The 19,457-nt window shown below is 36.7% G+C and overlaps 1 long non-coding RNA gene across 1 annotated transcript; it reads right to left on the bottom strand.

Annotated features, from left to right (window-relative positions):
- Positions 1 to 13,770: 13,770 nt before the first annotated feature.
- On the bottom strand, positions 13,771 to 16,557 carry LOC132541197 (uncharacterized). Its single transcript, XR_009552367.1, has 3 exons — positions 16,301 to 16,557; positions 15,048 to 15,109; positions 13,771 to 13,926 (listed from the first exon to the last, which is right to left on the bottom strand). It is a non-coding gene; the product is annotated as an uncharacterized LOC132541197 (long non-coding RNA).
- Between the last annotated feature and the right edge of the window lie 2,900 nt (positions 16,558 to 19,457).

Consider the following 19,457-nt stretch of genomic DNA (forward strand, 5'->3'; position numbering starts at 1 on the left):
AACTCGGAACTTCATGCTTGAGAGTCTAGTGGTTTACCCACTGCGCCATCTCCCGGACCACACCCTGTGTTATTTTACTCTCGTAGCCTTATAGCATAGTTCTACTATCTCATATACTTTTATGATATTTGTTTATTTTACTTGGTAGGATAGAGGGAACACTTTAGAAAGGAAGGAGAGATACGGAGAGAGAAAGAGAAATACCTGCAGCACTGTATCATTGCTCATAAAGTTTCTCCCTTGCTGGTGGGGTCTGGGAGCTTGAACCCAGGTCCTTATGCATGACATTATGTACACTCTGCTGGGAGCACCACCACCTTGCCTCTACTACCCTCACTGTATAGATGAGGAAACTGAAGTGGGGGGGGGGTCTTCTGTATTCACAATAATATCTGACCAAGGCCATGAGGCAAAATACAGGACACTTGTTTTGAATAAAGAGCCTATTATATCATAATAATTTCACCTTTGTAATATGATAAAATGATAAACGTCTTCAAATATTTCAAGTAGAAACATATCTCAAATAGTATGGGAGCAATCTGAGATTGTCTTCCACACACCACAGTTACATAGTACTGTGTTGTGCAATTAAAAGGACTAAACTTATTCTTGAAAAATTAATTCTGATTCCTTAGAAACTCAATTTCTTTAACTTTTCATTATCTTTGTTTATAGGTTAGAGATATCCAGAAATTGAGAGGAAGGAGGAGATAGAGAGGCAGTAGACAAAGACAAGCAAATAGGCAAAGACAGAGATACCTGAAACCCTGCTTCACTACTTATGAAGCTTTCCCCCTGAAGGTGAGGACCAGGGACTTAAACACAGGTCCTTTACACATTATAACATATGTGTTCAACCAGGCGCATCACCACCTGGCCTCCTCAGTTTCTTCAACATATTATTGATATTAACGTTAATCTATGAAAACTGAATTGAACTAATAAGTATGTAAGGACCAAATAGTGCCAGACTTACAATAGTGTCTTTTTTAAAAATAATTTTATTTTGGGGAGACACCATGGTTTACAGAAATGTTGGACTCTCAAGCATGAGGTCCTAAGTTCAATCCCTGGCAGCACATGTACCAGAGTGATGTCTGGTTCTTTCTCTCTCCTCCTATCCTTCTCATTAATAATTAAATAAAATATTAAAAGAAAGATTGCCTCATCATATTTAACAGCTGATCTGTAGTCATATATATATATATATATATATATATATATATATGTATGTATATATATATCACAGCTTGCTTAGCAACTCATCTGTCATTGGGTATCTGGGTCGTTTCCAATTTGGGATATTTAAATTGTGTTGCTATGAACAGAACTGTGCATGCATCTCTTTGGATAGATGTTTTCAATTCTTTGGACAAATTCCCAGGAAAGAAATTGCTGGGTCATAGGATAGGTCAGTTTCTAGTGTTCTGAAAAATCTCCATATTGTTTTCTGAAAGGACTGGGCCAATTTGAATTCCCACCAGCAGTGTAGAAGGAGCCTATTGGGGGAGGGGGAAGGCAGTAGTGCACTTGGTTGAGCACACATAGTATCATGTGTGAGAACTCAGCTTGAGCAGGCAGTGAGCCCCACTGATAAAGCTGGTGGTAAATATACACCTGTATGGAGTGGGGGGCGGGGGAATTCATTCTATTCACATCCTCTCCAATACTTGTTTCTGTCCTTTCTAATATGTGACATTTTCACAAGTGTAAATCAATCTCAGTTTGCATCCCTCTGCTCATCAGTTGCTTTGAGCACATTTTCATATGTTTATTGACCCTCTGGACCTCTTCTTTGGTGAAGATTCTATCCATATCCTTTCTCAATTTATTTTTAATTTTTTTTTTGTAGTTGATATCTTTGTGATGGATCCCTCTGCTGTGCACAAGTTTATTCGGTTTTGACATAGTCATGTTGGTTGAGTTTTGTTTTATTCTGGCTGCTGAACTTGATTCTTTGAAGATAGATTGCTTTCTTAATCAGTTTTAGTTAAATTTTCTCTTCCATCAGACTTAGTACCCAAAGTCTATGATGGAGGTTGCCACATTGTGCTAAAATTTCCTACCTAACTTATTACAACATTTTATTTAAGAATCCTTGTTCTCAAATTTGTCATGCTTAAATATATCATATTATAAGAAGCTCTTTTTACATCCCAGTGTTTTATTTCTATCTTCTTCTCCAAATCTGACTATAATATTACAACTCCTGTCATATTCAATAGATGTTCAAATTTTCAAGAAATGACTTAAGGAGAAAATGACTTTGTCCCTACTGAATATCTTTTCTACTCAATTATGGTAGAGGTGATTGTCATACTAAAGGTCTGTAATTGTACTTCAGATGTTACAGAACATTTGACCTGCATTACTTATTATTAAAACTTTTGTCGTTTAAAATGTGAGACTCAGCCACCTAGAATATACATATAATGAATGCTACATGGAAAATTTTCAGTCATTTAAATGGAAATCATTAAATCTTTTAATTAATACTAAAATTTTGGAAGAAAGTATTTATATAACTAACTTATTTCCCACATTTGATTGATATCTTGTTTCTTTGTAATAAGATTATCCTTTTTGCTTAGTAAGTCTTGATATTTTTCTTTAAGTCTCTGTTACATTTATTATATTATATATACATATATTTATCAATTGACATACTTACTAATGAGTATTACTGGTAGAACAATGCAGTAACTTTCCATAAATAATGGTGTGACTTATCTCACACATGTAAAAAGTATTTAATAAATTCAATCTTCTCAAAGTCAGTATAAACTGAGAGGAAATATCAGAATACTTTATGACATAATGAACCAGTATACTTATACATTCAAAGTCATGAGTAAGAGTTTAATAGTTTAAAGAGATTAATAGTTTTAATAGTTTCAAGATAGTTTAATAGTTTAAAAATAGTTTAATAGTTTAAAATAATTTTAATGAAGTTTAATACTTTAATAGTTTAAAGAGATTACTTTAATAGTTGTTTTTATTTATTTACTTATTTATTTATTTTCCATCACTCCCATCACCAAAGGTCTGTGTCCTCATTCCCTCATTCCCTCATGACCTCATTCCCTCCCCTACAGATAACCACTATATTTTCTCCACAGTCTTGAAAATACGTTGACATTTTTTCACATTTTTCCCTTTTGTTGCCATTGTTGTCTTGTTGTTGTAGTTATTATTGTTTTATTGATGTCGCCGTTGTTGGATAGGACAGAGAGAAATGGAGAGAGGAGGGGAAGACAGACAGGGAGAGAGAAAGACACCTGCAGACCTGCTTCACCGCCTCTGAAGCGACTTGCCTGCAGATGGGGAGCCAGGGGCTCAATCGGGTTCCTTAGGCCAGTCCTTGCGCTTCGCACTACATGCGCTTAACCCACTACTCTACTGCCCGACCCCCTTTTATTTCACGTCTGTATACTCAGTTGTCTATTTTCCGCATGTGAGTGAAACCATTCTTATTTGCTTCACTAAGTATAATTTTCTCCAATTTCATCCACTTTATGCCAATGGACACAATACCATTTCTTTTTATTGTTGCATAATACTCTGTCTAGTATATGCTCCATAACTTTTTATCCAGAAACCTGTTGTAGGGCTTTTAGTTATTTTGAGGTTTTTTTCTATTGTGAATAAAAAAGCTCTGAATATGGCGATGCATATATCCCTTCTAATGTTATTTCTAATTCTGAATAATATATAATGCATCTGATATGCAGACCAATATATTTACAGATTATGCCTTTTCATTTTACAGCTATCTTTTAATCCTATGAAGATGGATCACACTATCTAATGTTATATTTGACTTGAGACAATTAGGTGTTCAATATATATTTTTTAGTTCATCTCTGTCCTCAGCTACTGCATAATATCTTTTTTGTTGTTGTTGTTATTGCTGTTGGATAGGGCAGAAAGAATTCGAGAGAAGAGGGGAAGACAGAGAGGGGGAGAGAAAAACAGACTCTTGCAGACCTGCTTCACTGCCTGTGAAGTGACCCCACTGCAGGTGGGAGCTGGGGGCTCCAACCTGGTTCCTTGACACTGGTCCTAGCGCTTCGTGTCCTAGCATTTAGCGCTATGTGCGCTTAACCCGCTGCGCACCGCCCAGCCCCCTGCATAATAGTTCTTTTCCCAGTGTAACCATAGGTCTCAACCACAGCTGCACAACAGGATTGATTAAAGTACTTTCTTCATCAACATAATGAGTTAATATGATAGTCATTCTCACTGAGAAAGGAGGAAAGCAGAAATACTAAAAAGCCAAGACTGTTGATTCAAGGACAAAGAGGGGGCTACCACCAATGCGCCGCCCCATCACGACCACCAGAGAGACTGACAAAGTCATCTCCTCTGGACCTGCATTCAGACTTCAAAGAAGCTGGGCAGAAGGACGGGAATGGGTCGACGTATTCTCCCCCCGTTATTGCTACAAACAATTATACTGTCACAATTGATTAATAATGCTTTGGCAGTGCCTGGTGGAAATGGAGAGTCAGAAGCACCCCCTCTCCCTTACACAGGAGCAAATTTGAAAGTTACATTATGAAAGTAGAGAAGGTGGGTCAACATAGACGGACAAAACAAGTCATGTTATGACTTGCCTCTCATAGAAACAATACAGAGATTGAGGCCTCCCAGGTACAAGTTGACATATTGAAACAAAGAAAGATTAATAGTTAAACTGTACCAGACCTAGATGAGCAGTGGTCCACGACTAGGCAAAGATCTGTACGCCCCCATAGAAGATTAATGGTAGAGATAGCCCTTAGCAAAAGTCTAAAACAATTCTGGGTATGACCTCCCCTGGGAACAGAACGATACAAAGTATTGTACCCATTCTTTACAGTTATGGGGGAATAACATGTAGCCTGCCAAAGCCACAAGACTATTGTTACTTCTTTATGAGCTGGTTGCTTAGACAACCTGAATGTAACCTGAAAAAAGTATAAAAGCTAATGCAGTTTCACTATTAAAACGAGTCCAGATTCACCCTCCAATAGAGTGTGGTGTCTATCTGTTCTCCCTCACCGACTCCTGACCCACCTGGGAGGTTGCCTTCAAGACCCCTGACCCTCCTGCTGCTCATCCACTGAGTGGTCCGCGGCACACCAGAATCAGTTACATCTGCTTTTGAGGTGGTCTTGGTGTGAAAGTCTGGAACTTGAAATGTTTCCTCCTATGCAAAAATGATATGTGTTTGGAGTTGTACTATTACTGCCATTGTTTATACTCATTATGTCTTATGTAGGCTGTTTTTAAATTCTTCTCCAAGAATATAAGCAGCATATACACATAATTTCAATAGAAAAAATTATTTAATATTCAGCCAACTTGTAAAATTAACCACCTAACTCATGTATTCCATGAAAAGGCCCACAATTAATGAGAATTTAATGAGAGTTCAAAGTGATCTTTTTTTTTTTTGTAGTGTTAGTGGATGGTGTTTCAACATAGCTGCATTTCTTCCCATAATCTTTTGCCTAATATTGACAGTCAAGTGTTTATAAATCATGAATAAGAGGTAGTAATCCATTCTCAAATGTCTGCTAAAGCTTTTTTTTAAATCCAAGTTGAATGAAAAAAAAAGTATGTTGTACATAATATTAAAGTGGAAGACAGTTACAAGTTCAAGGTTCTGAACAAAATGGGCCAGAGACTGCCTGTTTGACATCAGGTTAGTTCACTCTTGACAAAGCAAACACATTCAGCTTTCAGGAGTCATAGTCCGTATCTACCAAGTACTTTCAGTCATTGTTTATAAAATACAGAAATGTCCTTGAGAAAATGCATTATATGTTACAATGTAGAGTGTGCTTACTGTTGAGAAGAGTGTATCAAAGGGTTCATCGTCCACTTTTTGTGCACAAAAAAATCAACCCATGTTCCTGGAAACGTACATATAGACTGTCAGGGTGCAAAGAAAAGATGCATTTAGTACAACAAAGAGTTTTACTATCCAAATGCTTGTGCCATAAATCAGTTTCTGAGGAAGAGGGCTGAAGCTCTTTTGTCTGACATATCTGTTAAATTCATCTTTTTATAGTCAAAGGAATTATACTCTACAGAAGAAAAAGAAGAAGAAGAAGAAGAAGAAGAAGAAGAAAAGGAGGGCAAGTTATAGATAGGAAAAAAAATGTCTATTTAAGAAAACCTAGGAGAAGATAATTGTTCCAGACTGAGGTCAGGGGGAATATCATAAAAGTGAAAAGGTTAATTTGTTTTACAAATTTTCCCAGTGTTTGAACACACAGTGAATGGCGCATCCAGGGTTCTATTTCTGCACAGGATGGCAAAAATTGGCAACTGTTTATAAGAGTGGGCAAAATGAACTGAACAGAGTAATCATCAGGCAATTCAGATGCAGATTTTGAGTATAGAGGGAGAGGGTGGCACTTAGTTATGATGGGTAAAATTGCTGACTTCAGTCATCAAAACCAAGTGTTAAATATGTGTTTGCTTTGTCAAGAGTGAATCAGGCTGAACAATAATTGTCTGTGGTTGTGGTGACTGAGAAGAGAGCAGCTATATATTGTATCTGGCAAGTGTTCTTACCTCAAAGATACTGAGTTGGAAAAAGACTGTTACTGCTAGCTTTGGTCTAGTAATGTCAACATTCCTAGGGCATAAAAACTGGGTCAGAAATTTATGTGTTATGCAAGCATAGGAAGGCCCATTATGCCACAATGTGCTATATACTGTAGTTAATCTTGAATATAAGACTATATATAAAAAAAGATGTGTTGAAAATAAGATATCAAACTATACAATTAATATAACTGTCATTTTGAGGAATGATAGAAGCATGAACAGTATACAAAGACTAACTTCTGACAAGTCAACTTGGCATGTTTTCATTAAAAAAAAAAAAAAAACGGGGCCAGGTGTGGCACCTGGTTAAGTGCGCACATTGCAATGTGTAGGGACCCAGGTTCAAGCCCTTCAACCCCACCTGCAGGAGGAAAGCTTCACAAGTGGTGTAACAGGTCTGCAGATGTGTCTTTCTTTTTCTCTTCCTCTCATTTACTCCTTTCCCCTCTTAATTTCTCTCTGTATCAATCTAATAATAAATAAATAATATGCTATTAAAAACTACTCAAGGCCGAGTCTGGTGTGGCACATTGTGAAGGATAAAGTTATGTAAAGCAATAATAATAAGGGCTCTTACAAGTACTATATTGTAAAATCAGCATGATAAATTCTCCCAGAAATTTAGGGATTTTTCAAAATAAAATTGGGGGGGGCAGGCAAATAAACTCACTTGGATAGTGCATTGCCTAACAATGTGTATGATTCAGATTTGACTCAATCCCCCACCATACCAAGTTTCCAAGAAGGAAACTTCAGGGTTGTGGTCACATTCTCATTCTCTCTCTCTCTCTCTCTCTCTCTCCCACTCTGCCTCTGTCTGGCTATCTCTATTAAAAATGAATGAAAATATTTGGTGGTCTTTTTCATATCTAACAAGTTGAAGGTAAGTTAGTGTGTGGATAACTAGCCATAGTTTAGAAAAGTTACTCATTTCTTTAAGCTTCAATTATATTATTTGTAAGTTTAAAATCAATATGCTCACTGACAATATACCCTATTCAGCACTTCAAATGACATTTTCCAAGCAAGACAGTTTTATTTCACTCTTGAAACCTTACGTAGGTGCTCTCCAAGAAGTATCCCTCCAGCCAAAGCTTTTTCCTTTCTTTTTATTTTTAGATAAATCTTTTAAAATATATTTTATTTATTTATTTATTTATTTATTTATTTATTTATTTATTAGGTACTGACCAGGAGAAGTTTGGACAGAAGGGGGAAAGAGAGCGCTAGAGAGAGAGAGACATCTTTAGCATTCTTCACTGTTCAAGAAGACTCCCCACTACAGGTGTTTTCTGAGGTCTTGAACCCAGTTCCTTGTGCATTGCATCCTGTGCGCTCCACCAATTGTGACAGTGCCTGGCTCCCCTTAAAACATTTTTTTAAGAGAGTGAATATGAAAGAGAGAGAGAGAGAGAGCTTTATAATCAGTGAAACAATGTCCCATCATCCATGATTCCTGACTATTTCTCTATTTCTCTCATGTGATGTCTGAGATAAAATCAACTCCAATGCTTCCTTGTTTTATTAGCTGTGACTTACATGTGCATTCTCCAAGGGAAAATTACCAGATTAAAAAAATAAGGCTCCATATCTTAGATTCTTATTATGTCGATATTGATTGAAATTAATGAGACCTAAATGTAAAACATAACCACCAGGCTCAGGGAAAAAAAAACTAGTATATCCTCAGGCCCTTTGGAATATAACTCAAATATGCCTATCTACAAAATGGAGACTCCCCCAACTCTTCATCTGCACTATTCCAGACTTTAGGTTCATGATTAATCAACAGTTTGTTTGGCTTTGTATGTTAACTCTCTTTTCTGCCTCCAGGTTCCAGATGCTAGCATGATGCCAACCAGACTTCCCTGGACAGACAACCCCACCAATATGTCCTGGACCTCCGATTTCCCAGAACCACGCCCCACTAGGGAAAGAAAGAGGCAGGCTGGGAGTATGGATCAATTTGTCAACACCCGTGTTCATCGGGAAAGCAATTACAGAAGCCAGACCTTCCACCTTCTGCATCTCACAATGACCTTAGGTCCATACTCCCAGAGGGTTAAAGAACAGGAAAGCTATCAGGGGAGGGGATGGGATATGGAGTTCTGGTGGTGGGAATTGTATGGGTTGTACCCCTCTTATCCTATGTTTTTTTCAGTGTTTCCTATTTACAAATAAATAAATAAATAAATAAATATTTTAAAAAACATAACAACCTCTTAAATTCACAATAACACACACAAAAAAAGGATAAAAAGGCAATTATACTTAATTCCTAATTATAAACTTATTGATGGAGTGATCCCTTATAGTTTAAATTATAAATATCTATGATAACATCTTTCGATCTATTGATCCCATTTCTGTATCTACATTTAGGAAACCTGCTAATAGCAAGGTGCTCACACTAACTCTGGGGTTGATGCTGCGACTTCCCTGAGACCAAAATACTAGACACAGCTAAATAAAATAAAATAAAATAAAACAAAATAAAAGGATTGGGGGGGTTGGTTCAGGAAATTGATTGAATACCATGAAATTATTGAACTTTCCAGTAGCTATGAAATATATAAAAGACTATAATAAAGGCAACCCAAATTCAAATTGATAAAAACAAAGTATAGGATATTTACAGTCATTTCTTAGGCAAAGATATAAAGAATGGCATACAATAAGGGTTGGCATTATGAACAAATTTTGGTAATAAGATTATTAAATGAAAATGTATATTCTGCATGATGACATGCAATGTACTAAACATTTACAGTCAGGAATAAAATGTGTACTTTCAAGACACACATGGTCTCTATACTATTTGTAATTCATATGTTTACCTATAGACTAAATATAAGTTATATGTATATATATTATACAGTATAGGTATAATATATATTGATTATGTCACATAAGGGAATAATAAAAGTAAAATTTTACATAACTGCTATCTTCCATGGGGAAAGGTAGAGAGAACTGTTGGCATAGTGTTTATTTTAGAGTTTTGTTAAGCTCTTAACTTTTGGAGTAGTAGTGGTGGTTTTATGAGAGATTTATTTACAACAAGTTACTTAAAGATTTAAAAGGTCATACTTGAAATACTAATAAGAATAGTGTCATAAACAAATGATTATCATTCCTAAGTATCAAAAGATGAAAAAAGACTTTTACATATATGTTTTTCAAATTGCCAAAAAAAAAAAAAAAAAGGATGAGTACTGGAAGGTCTCATTTATGGCTAACGCTTATATAAGAATGCTTATAAGAACAGAAAGGAAAAACAGAAAATAAAACTGGAGTGTGATGTTCTGCATCAAAGCAAAGCAAAGGACTTTGGGGAAGGAGGGTTGGAGGGCGTGGAGTTCTTGGCACATGGTGGTGGAAAAAGATTTATGTTGGGCAGAAGAGTGTTTATAGATATCACAGGAAGATGAGAAATCATACTCGTATCTCAGCAACTGTACTGTGAACTATTAACCTCCCAATAAAATGGTAATATATATATACAACATATATATATATATATATATATATATATATATATATATATATATATATATATATATAATAGTTTTTAAAGGTTTGTTAATAAAGACTAGCCAAGTAGTGTCAGGAAATTGTGAGGATGTGGTTAAGCTTGGCAGGGATTGAACCTGAGGAGTGTGTCTATACTGTTAGTCTCTGTCTCTACTGAGAGGTTGAGCAAGGAGGGACAGTAATACCCCAAAGGTGTGCCTCGTCCTATCAGACTCCCTGCCTCACAAAGCACCCCACATTCCTGATACTATGGCCATTAGATTAAAAGAAAGGGGGAGATGTTGGAAAATTGTGCAGATGTGGTTGAGTTAGGCAGGGCCCACAAACCACCCTATGCTAGTATGGCCCATCCCTTTATCTACATACCAATCTTCTGCTTTATCTTATAAATGACTAAAGGTCTCCCCCACCACGTTATCCCCTCAGGGTATTGCTAATTCCCGCCAGCTAAAACCATAGCAATGGTAGCTAAGGAAGTTCCCAGCGTGCCTTTTTCTTTTCTCCACCTCCTTTCCTAGCCATCTCCAGTCCCGAATTGCCACTTCCGGTTTTATCCCATAAAACCCACTGCTGTTCCTGGTTTCACTCTCTTTTCTCTCCCACATCCCAACCTGGAAAAGGGCTGCTGTGAAGAATGGGAGGCGGCCATTGCGGTTTGGCACCACATGGCTTAACCCGCTGTGCTCATACCCAACTCTGGGACTTCTTCATGAATAAAGATTTGTATTGCTACCACCATTAGCTTGGTTTCTGGATCCATCTCTCCCGCCCACAACGCTAGCCGGGCAGTTAGTGTGGTTACTTTGCTACTTGGCTATACATACGACCTAGGTTCCAGCCTGGCCACCAATGCATTAAAGAAAGCTTTGGTGAAAGCTTTCCTTCTCTCTCTCCCTCCCTCTCTGTTTCTGGTGTGTGTGTGTGTGTGTGTGTGTGTGTGTGTGTGTGTGTGTGTGTTTATGTGCCTCTCTGTCTCTATTTCTCTCTTTAAAAAGACTCATTAGGCTGGGCGGTAGGGCAGCAGGTTAAGTGCACATGGTACAAAGTACAAGGACCAGCATAAGGATCCCAATTTGAGCCCCCAGCTCCCCATCTGCAGGGGGGTTGCTTCATAGGTGGTGAAGCAGGTCGAATGTGCCTATCTTTCTCTTGCCCTCTCTGTCTTCCCCTCCTCTCTCCTTTTCTCTCTGTCCTATTTAACAACGTAACAATGACGACATCAATAACAACAATAATAACTACAACAATAAAACAAGGGCAACAAAGGAAAATAAATATTAAACATTTTTAAAAAGAGAGATAAGAAATAAAATTAATACTTAAACAGATACTCCAGCCTTTAGGCTTATGATTAGTCAATAATTTGTATGGTTTTGTATGCTAACTTTTCTTTAAGCCATAAGGTTCTAGACCCTAACATGATGCCAACCTGATTTCCCTGGGCAGACAACCTCACCAAAGTGTCCTGGAGCTCTACTTCCCCAAAGCTCTACCCCACTGGGGAAAGAGAGAGACAGACTGGGAGTATGGATCAACTTGCCAATGCTCTTGCTCAGCAGGGAAGCAATTACAGAAGCCAGACCTGCCACCTTCTGCATCCCATAATGACCTTGGGCCCATACTCCCAGAGGGATAAAGAATAGGAAAACTATCAGGGGAGGGGATGGGATACAGAGGTCTGGTGGTGGGAATTGTGTGGAGCTGTACCCCTGTTATCCTATGGTCTTGACAGTGTTTCCTTTTTATAAATAAAAATTTTTTAAAATAACAGATACTCTCACATGATACAAAAGTTTGAACATAGGCCTATGTATAAATGGCAAGGAATATATCCTTCTATACTATCATATATCTTCCAAATCATGGCTGGCATTAAAAGTTATGTTTTCAGGTGGATGAGAAAGCCTGAGGCTCTGAAGCTCTAGGTTGAATTCCCCTATACCACTACCATAACCTAAGAAGTCTTCTGGTAAATAAATAAATGTTAAAAATTAATGTCTTCAGTTTTAGAGTCAGAAAAAAAAACTTCTCCAAAGACAGATTTGATTTCCCTCTTTTAAAGATAATAAGTAGAAGGAAATTTGGTTATAAGAGAAAACACTAGGATTGTACTAGACTTTTTGTTTTTGCAGATAGCTTATTGTGACAACTGAGAATAAAGATATTTCTCAAATGACATACATCATAAAGGTTGCAGTAATAAATGCTGGAGAGGTTGTGGGAACAAAGGAACCCTCCTGTAATCCTGGTAGGAATGTCAGTTGGTCCAACCCCTGTGGAGAGCAGTCTGGAGAACTCTCAGAAGGCTAGAAATGAACCTACCCTATGACCCTGCAATTCCTCTCCTGGGAACCTAAAGAACCAAATATATCCATCCAAAAAGATCTGTGTGTACCTATGTTCATAGCAGCACAATTTGTAATAGCCAAAACCTGCAAGCAACCCAGGTGTTCAACAACAGATGAGTGGCTGAATAAGTTGTGATATATATACATATATATGTGTATATATACACATATATATGTATATATATCTATATTACTTAGCTATTAAAAATGGTAATTTCACCTTCTGCATCTCATCTTGGCTGGAACTTGAAGGAATCATGTTAAGTGAGATAAGTAAAAAAACAGAAGGATGAATATGGGATGATCTCATTCATAGACAGAAGTTAAAAAACAAGATCAGAAGGGAAAACACTAATCAGAACTTGAACTGGAGTTGGTTTAGTAAAAGACTACAGGAGGGAAGGTTCAGGTCCTGGAACATGATGGCAAAGGAGGGCCTAGTCGGGATTGAATTGTAATGTGGAAAAGTGGTAAATGTTACACTTGTACAAACTATTTTATTTTACTCTTGACTGTAAACTATTAATCCCCCAATAAAGAAATAAAAAAAAAGAAAGAAAAAAGTTTGAAAGCAATAGTCCTAGTCTGTTCTGGACTGTTTTTGTTGTTGTTGTTTGTTTGTTTGTTTTGTTTTTTTGGACATGAGTTCACTGAGCTTGCTGGCATTGCATAAACTCTGCTTCCTGCTTTAAAAAAAAATTCTCAAAAGGTCATATGGTATAAAAGTTGGTATTTCACCAACTGAGCAATTCTCCAAAGATCCAAGAGCAATATTCAGGAAACATTATTGGTAGAGGAGTAACAATCAAACAGAATTATTTTTATTTTTTATTATCTTTATTTACTGGATACAGACAGTCAGAAATTGAGAGGGAAGGGAGGGATAGATATATAGAGAGAGGCACCTGCAGCACTACTTCACCACATGTGAAGCTTTCCCCCTGCAAGGGGGGACTGGGGGCTCGAACCTGGGTCCTTGTGCATTGTAACATGTGCGCTCAACCAGGTGTGCTACCACCCAGCCCCAAAACAGAATTATTAAGAACATCATTCTCTCCCTCAAATACTACTGCTACTAAAAAATACTACTTGTTATGTAAAAGTAAACTTGAACAAGAAAAATTAGCATCGCATATGTTAAAGATTCAACAAGATTTCTTAGTCGTAGCAAAAATAACTATGTTACATTATTTTTTCTTGACATGACTTGCTTCAATGCTTAACTAACTCTTCACTGCTTAAATGCTTTAATCTAAAATCCAGAACAATAAAGCCCAGATAATCAAGGTACCTGAACAAACTATTCATTTACAGATAGGAAATAAAACTCAAGTGGAGAGATATCTCAGTGGTAGAGCACAGGCCTTGTATGTGTGAGATCTGGATTCCATTCCTCACATCATTATCTTCTTAGAGAGTAGGGCTTCTCTGATGAGATCTGAAAGAAATGTAGAATTTGGAGAGGGACATGTGAAAGGAGATAGTAAGGAATCTGGTTTTGGAGGGGTGTGGCAGTGGCACACCCATTTGCATGCACTACTATCATGCCCAAAGACCAGGGTTCAAGCCCTAGTTACCACCTGCAATGCAGAAGCTTCATGGGCTATGAAGCAGTGTTGCAGGTGTCTCTGTTTCTCTCTCCCTGCTTCCTCTTCCTCCCCTCTTAATTTCTCTCTGTCCTAGTAAATAAAAGGAAAAAAAAAAAGATTGCCAAGAGCAGTAGATTTATTGTGTTGGCATCAAGCCCCAGTGATAAACTTATTGGCAAAAAAAAAGTCTGATTTTGGAAACTTCATTTTTAAAAAATCTTTAATCATTTAATAATTTAAGAATGATTTATAAAACTGAAACAGGATCTTTTTAATCTTTGTGCCTTCCCAACCTACTCAATAATTATCTGACTCTTTTTTAAACAAAGTTCCAATATAAGCCTGAGATAAAAATTACATGAAAGCATTTGTGTTTTGTTTTTAAAAAACCAAAGATTTTATTTTGCAAAGCTAGAGATACAAGTGAGGAGAGAAAGAAATAAGATATGTCTACATTTATCATAATGGAATTTAGTAATTTTTATTTTATCATTTATACCCTGGGGAAATACATTCTATACAACATTTCTATCTGTCCATTTCCTTTTTGGAAATAAAAATTAATGTGAAAAGTCCTATGTTCATGTTACCATACCAATGTAAATTATCGTTTTAAATGAGCTAAGTAGTGATTTTATTATTTGTAAATTCTTTAACTGTGTTATTTCTGAAATAGGAACTAACCACTACTAGCACCACTACAACAAAATGTTTTCAGGATGTAATCTAGAGGGAAGCAATAGATTAAAGAAGACGGGGGAGGAGGGAATAATTCTTTTAGATCCCCAGCTTTAATATGTGTCATTTATTTATTTAATATGTGTCTTGCAAAAATCCTGCATCTTAACTTGAAAGAAAAGTATTGATCCAGGATTTGAAAGGAGGTTGAGGGGAAAGAATGAAAGGGATGCAGAGACTGGGTGAAATTTATAGCTAGAGCTGATATTGAGTGAGAATTTAGAATACATACCTAGCATGTTTTGTGCTCCCTTACTTCTAGAGAGGAAATGACACTTTAGATTCCCTGGGATGCTGGAACCACATGCAAAAAAAAGGATGGGCAAATTTGTCATTCAGAATTTATGAAGGATATTTTCTTTTCTTCTCACTGACTAAAAAGAACAAATCAAACACTAGGTTTCCAATTCTGAAAATTAGTAGACTCTGGAGAGCCAATTAAACATTATTCCCCATCTCGAATCTGTTTTAACATCCTTCTTTATTGCACACTGTTTCTTTCTCTCACAAGGCAGGTAGATGGTGTTATCAGGCTAATTTGGGGACAGTTATCATTATAATGTAATTTTTTGCAATTATGTGGTAGACCAGGTGGCAAGACAGCATGGCTTTGCATCGCCAAGGTGCAAAACAAATTCAGTGTTCAATCAACCTAAGAAAGAAAGGACCATTCTCATTTGCATAAACATGTAGCCACGGAAACGAGATGCACAGAGGTATAAGGGGAAAGAGACCTATTTTACATGATGTGCATAGAATATTTGACAGTTTAGATTGGAGGCGTCATTGATGTGGGTTAGAATGGTACGGTTGGTTGCCATGGATATGGTTTTCCCTACTGGCAGTGCAGAGATTGGCAGGGATGGATGCTGGAAAAAAAAAAAAAAAACTCAAACCACTGCAACACTCTGGCAGCCTCATTCTTTTCTTTTGTTGAAAAGCTATGTATCCTTTCCGCACTAATGACAGCTCATCAAGTATACAGTGTAATCTAGAAACACAGATATTTCTATAATAAATCATTCATGTATAATATATATGTATTTATACATTCTATGCACATATATATGTGGCAACCAACATGTCTATATACTTGGAATTACATATATGCAGATTAATAAAAGATTAGATTCAGGGAAAAAATGTTTGGTCTTTTTTTTTTTTTGGTTCTCTTTTCTGTTTAGCATTAATTTGGGAAATCCTTAAGTATGAGAATGTGTTAAGTAAAGTAAATAATGTGCAAATATATCAGATTCTCATCAAACATGGAAAAAGTAAATTGCATTTGTGTTTGTGGATAAAGTAGACAATTAAAAGAAGGAGTGCCTGATCAATGGCCCAGTCTATTTCACCCCTATAGTCACTACTACATAAATGCTATTTCTGTTTTCTTTATGATATCTAAGACAATGTAACTTCAAATAGGATTTTATGGCTTTTTTAAATAACAATTAGAGATACTATGTCTTATTACTAAAGGCTTACCCATTCATGATCATGTTTTTACAGTTAGTCCAGAACTTTGATTTTATTCAAAGGATTGCGGGAATGTCTTTGTCTTTAAAAATTCATTCTTAACACAAGATGTGAGTGGAGTCTGAAGAAGCTGAGTCCAATCCTGCAGGGTTACAACAGAGACCTTTGTTTCTTTAAAGCAGTTTTACACCCATCCATACTCCCTAGATTTGAATTCTGGGAGACACGTTCTTATTTTAAGGTTTTCCCTTCTTTTTCCAGGCTGTGAAAAAATGCTGAGTAGCACAGAGTTTTTGTAAACTGTCTGCCTAAACACTAGAAACTAAGGAAAGAGTCAGAGGCAAGTGTTACTGTCCAATCAAAGCAACATAATCACTTTTAATATTATATTGTTAGCCCTCAGTTTTTGACTTTGTTATTCATGAAAGCAAACTTGGATGATTAATTACTACTCAACTAACTTGCATCTGTATTAAGATTTAAGAAAATGTGTAGCTGCAAGAACAATAAAAATATCCTTTATTCACCTTACAAGGTGTTTAAAATAGTTACAACTGAGAAAGTCCGCATTGACACTAGAAAGATGTTTTCTTTGATATATTAAGTGAAAATCTATTACTTACTGATGAGGTATACGTAAAGTCATGGTTATTTTTGCCACTTTAATTTTTCATATGAGACATACTGGATCAGTCTCTGTATAACCCTTCCCTAGTCTCCTATCATTGCTCCTAGCTTTGCTGCTTCTTCTTTCTTTCTTTTTTTCTTTTTTTTTTTTTTTTTGCAACCAGGGTTATCACCTGCAGAAACTTTTTTTCCTCCCTTTCTAATTTTTATTGGATAGGCCAGGGAGAGAAATTGAGAGGGAAAGAAGAGACAGAGAGGGAGTGAGAAAGAGAAACAATTGCATATCTACTTCACTGCTCCCGAAGCATCCCCCCTTCAGGTGTAGAGCAGGGGTTCCAAGTGCACCACCATCTGGCCCCCACTGGTATCCTTTCTATGATAAACCAGCTACGATAGCTTTCTCAAGGTGAGAATCAGCTGTAATCATACTGTGTTCATTTCCATTGTCCTTATTTCTTAGTTTAATTTTCTTTGTGTTTCTTATAATGCTGAGCTCTTACTATGCCCTAAATGCCTCTGCTTCTATGTGTGCACATGGAAAGTGATTAACTTGCTACTAAAAAAGAAAAGAAAAGCTAGAGATTGCTGCAATTTTTGTATTTCATTGTCTCCGAAGTTTTTTTTTTTTTTTAAATGGAATGGGACTTCTAAATTCGAGTCAAATAATAAGTTTATCATATAATAGCTGTGACAGGCAATGAAGCTCAGATGATTAAAAAGTAAATGAGAAGGGCTCGGGGTGGTGGCGCTTCTGGCTAAGTGCTCACATTACAATGCTTAAGGTCCCCATCTGCAGCGTGAAGCTTCATAAGTAGCGAAGCAGTGTTGCAGGTGCCTCTCTCTCACTCTTTCTCTCTCTCTATCCCCCATCTTACTTTCTCTCTCTTTATCTATCCAATGAACAAATAAGTAAATAATATTTATTTTTTAAAAGTAAATGTGTATAAAAAAATTTTTTTTCCTTCTAGAGTTATTGCTGGGCCTCGGTGCCTGCACCATGGACCCACTGCTCCTGGAGCCCATTTTTTCCCTATTTTGTTGCCCTTGTTGTTGTCTTTATTGTTATTTTTGCCATTGATGTTGTTGTTGCTGGATAGGACGGAGAGAAATGTTAAGTTGGTAAACTAGTTAACATAATGCCCAGAGTCGACTTGGCTGCATAGCACTTCATCAAATGTAAATGTGCAACCACTCTTTTGTCGGTACCTCAATGTCCTATGTGCTGTGCTTTCTCTATTTCCTGTGATAGCTCGTCTTCTTTTCATTTTTCTATCTCATTTCTGTTCTTCCTGTTTGTGTATTGCTTCTCCATTTGTAATGAGTGTAGCATATGCTGTGCGGTTGAAAATATGAGTAATTGGGGGGGGGTATGTTTGCTGATGTACAAATCTGTTGTAGACAGTTTTAATAAGTTAGCTGTGGTCTCGGGAAATAACATAATGGTTATACACAATAACAATGGTTATTCATGCCCAGGTCACCAAAAGTCTCAGGTTCAGTCCTCAGCACCATGATATGCAAGAGCTGAGCAGTGTTCTGGTAAGAAAAAATATATATATTAGCATGTTTCTTAATCTTACGTTAAACATTTAGGTGTTGTGATAACTGATCTCCTCACATGTAACTATAGGAATGAATATGGAGAGTGACTATGCTTTATGTATTGAAAGAAAAGTTTTTAAAAGCCTGGTTCTGTTTTAGAGACACAAAATTGCTTGCTCATCATTAAAAATCAATTCTTGGTCCTGCGGGAATAAAGAAAATCTGAATGTGGCTATTTTATAAGCAAAGATATGATTATTTCATGCTGTGAGTGTGATTCTTTAGTGGTCAGGAGGGGAAGTCTGGAGAGGTCTACTTTGCTTGGGCAAGTGTACACTTGCCTTAATCTCACTCATAAACCAAGAGATAGTCACATGCACTAGGCCTTAAATGTATTCATTTCAAATCAAGCAGGAGGCCTGACTCACATACTAAATTTTCAGGATTAGCATCTCCAAATCTTTACCCTTGCATATGCAGACTGATTCATTTTCAAAATCTGGTAACTGGCTCAACAGTATATCATTTTAAAGATTGTATTAACTCTTTTTTTTTCTAAATTTTTTAAAAATATTTATTTTATTTATTCCCTTTTGTTGCCCTTGTTGTTTTATTGTTGTAGTTATTATTGTTGTTGTCATTGTTGGATAGGACAGAGAGAAATGGAGAGAGGAGGGGAAGAAAGAGAGGAGGAGAGAAAGATAGACACCTGCAGACCTGCTTCACCGCCTGTGAAGCAACTCCCCTGCAGGTGGGGAGCCGGGGTTAGAACCAGGATCCTTATGCCGGTCCTTGTGCTTTGCGCCACCTGCGCTTAACCCGCTGCACTACAGCCTGACTCCCTTTTTTCTAAATTTTATGCTGTTAAAATCTGTACCTCTTGTAATATTAATCCATGGGATAAAATTAAAAATCTAGCTTTCACAATTTATATTATAGAATAAAAATTCCTTCCTGAAAATGAATATTTTCATAATTTCTCATTCAACATAAAGAC

This window comes from Erinaceus europaeus, chromosome 11, assembly GCF_950295315.1.
Source record: "Erinaceus europaeus chromosome 11, mEriEur2.1, whole genome shotgun sequence".
NCBI classification, from domain to species: domain Eukaryota; kingdom Metazoa; phylum Chordata; class Mammalia; order Eulipotyphla; family Erinaceidae; genus Erinaceus; species Erinaceus europaeus.